Source organism: Scardinius erythrophthalmus, assembly GCF_964197995.2.
Source record: "Scardinius erythrophthalmus genome assembly, chromosome: 22".
Lineage (NCBI taxonomy): Eukaryota > Metazoa > Chordata > Actinopteri > Cypriniformes > Leuciscidae > Scardinius > Scardinius erythrophthalmus.
The window spans coordinates 34282514-34285013 of record NC_138242.1 but is presented as its reverse complement, the minus strand read 5'-3'; the positions used below and the strand labels follow the sequence as shown (position 1 = coordinate 34285013).

The window sequence follows — 2500 nt, the reverse complement described above, 5'->3', positions numbered from 1 at the left end:
TGATCAGATCAGAGGAGGCCCGTCCTCAATCTAGAGAGCGTCTGATTGGATGAGAGGAGGCCCGTCCTCAATCTAGAGAGCGTCTGATTGGATGAGAGGAGGCCCGTCCTCAATCTAGAGAGCGTCTGATTGGATGAGAGGAGGCCTGTCCTCAATCTAGAGAGCATCTGATTGGATGAGAGGAGGCCCGTCCTCAATCTAGAGAGCGTCTGATTGGATGAGAGGAGGCCCGTCCTCAATCTAGAGAGAGTCTGATTGGATGAGAGGAGGCCCGTCCTCAATCTAGAGAGTGTCTGATTGGATGAGAGGAGGCCCGTCCTCAATCTAGAGAGCGTCTGATTGGATGAGAGGAGGCCCGTCCTCAATCTAGAGAGCGTCTGATTGGATGAGAGGAGGCCCGTCCTCAATCTAGAGAGTGTCTGATTGGATGAGAGGAGGCCCGTCCTCAATCTAGAGAGCGTCTGATTGGATGAGAGGAGGCCCGTCCTCAATCTAGAGAGTGTCTGATTGGATGAGAGGAGGCCCGTCCTCAATCTAGAGAGTGTCTGATTGGATGAGAGGAGGCCCGTCCTCAATCTAGAGAGCGTCTGATTGGATGAGAGGAGGCCCGTCCTCAATCTAGAGAGCGTCTGATTGGATGAGAGGAGGCCCGTCCTCAATCTAGAGAGAGTCTGATCAGATCAGAGGAGGCCCGTCCTCAATCTAGAGAGCGTCTGATTGGATGAGAGGAGGCCCGTCCTCAATCTAGAGAGAGTCTGATCAGATCAGAGGAGGCCCGTCCTCAATCTAGAGAGCGTCTGATTGGATGAGAGGAGGTCCGTCCTCAATCTAGAGAGCGTCTGATTGGATGAGAGGAGGCCCGTCCTCAATCTAGAGAGTGTCTGATTGGATGAGAGGAGGCCCGTCCTCAATCTAGAGAGCATCTGATTGGATGAGAGGAGGCCCGTCCTTAATCTAGAGAGCATCTGATTGGATGAGAGGAGGCCCGTCCTCAATCTAGAGAGAGTCTGATTGGATGAGAGGAGGCCCGTCCTCAATCTAGAGAGCGTCTGATTGGATGAGAGGAGGCCCGTCCTCAATCTAGAGAGTGTCTGATTGGATGAGAGGAGGCCCGTCCTCAATCTAGAGAGAGTCTGATCAGATCAGAGGAGGCCCGTCCTCAATCTAGAGAGCGTCTGATTGGATGAGAGGAGGCCCGTCCTCAATCTAGAGAGAGTCTGATCAGATCAGAGGAGGCCCGTCCTCAATCTAGAGAGCGTCTGATTGGATGAGAGGAGGCCCGTCCTCAATCTAGAGAGAGTCTGATCAGATCAGAGGAGGCCCGTCCTCAATCTAGAGAGCGTCTGATTGGATGAGAGGAGGCCCGTCCTCAATCTAGAGAGTGTCTGATTGGATGGGAGGAGTTCCGTCCTCAATCTAGAGAGTGTCTGATTGGATGAGAGGAGGCCCGTCCTCAATCTAGAGAGCATCTGATTGGATGAGAGGAGGCCCGTCCTCAATCTAGAGAGCATCTGATTGGATGAGAGGAGGCCCGTCCTCAATCTAGAGAGTGTCTGATTGGATGAGAGGAGGCCCGTCCTCAATCTAGAGAGAGTCTGATCAGATCAGAGGAGGCCCGTCCTCAATCTAGAGAGCGTCTGATTGGATGAGAGGAGGCCCGTCCTCAATCTAGAGAGAGTCTGATTGGATGAGAGGAGGCCCGTCCTCAATCTAGAGAGTGTCTGATTGGATGAGAGGAGGCCCGTCCTCAATCTAGAGAGCGTCTGATTGGATGAGAGGAGGCCCGTCCTCAATCCAGAGAGCGTCTGATTGGATGAGAGGAGGCCCGTCCTCAATCTAGAGAGTGTCTGATTGGATGAGAGGAGGCCCGTCCTCAATCTAGAGAGCGTCTGATTGGATGAGAGGAGGCCCGTCCTCAATCTAGAGAGTGTCTGATTGGATGAGAGGAGGCCCGTCCTCAATCTAGAGAGAGTCTGATCAGATCAGAGGAGGCCCGTCCTCAATCTAGAGAGCGTCTGATTGGATGAGAGGAGGCCCGTCCTCAATCTAGAGAGCGTCTGATTGGATGAGAGGAGGCCCGTCCTCAATCTAGAGAGTGTCTGATTGGATGAGAGGAGTCCCGTCCTCAATCTAGAGAGTGTCTGATTGGATGAGAGGAGGCCCGTCCTCAATCTAGAGAGCATCTGATTGGATGAGAGGAGGCCCGTCCTCAATCTAGAGAGCATCTGATTGGATGAGAGGAGGCCCGTCCTCAATCTAGAGAGCATCTGATTGGATGAGAGGAGGCCTGTCCTCAATCTAGAGAGAGTCTGATCAGATCAGAGGAGGCCCGTCCTCAATCTAGAGAGCGTCTGATTGGATGAGAGGAGGCCCGTCCTCAATCTAGAGAGTGTCTGATTGGATGAGAGGAGGCCCGTCCTCAATCTAGAGAGTGTCTGATTGGATGAGAGGAGGCCCGTCCTCAATCTAGAGAGCGTCTGATTGGATGAGAGGAGGCCTG

At 53.2% G+C, this 2500-nt stretch overlaps 1 protein-coding gene across 1 annotated transcript in view; it reads left to right on the top strand.

Moving 5' to 3' along the window:
• The window catches only part of LOC308682558 (uncharacterized protein), a 78548-nt gene that overhangs the window by 62491 nt on the left and 13557 nt on the right, over positions 1 to 2500 (top strand). The gene's annotated exons all lie outside the window — the stretch shown is intronic.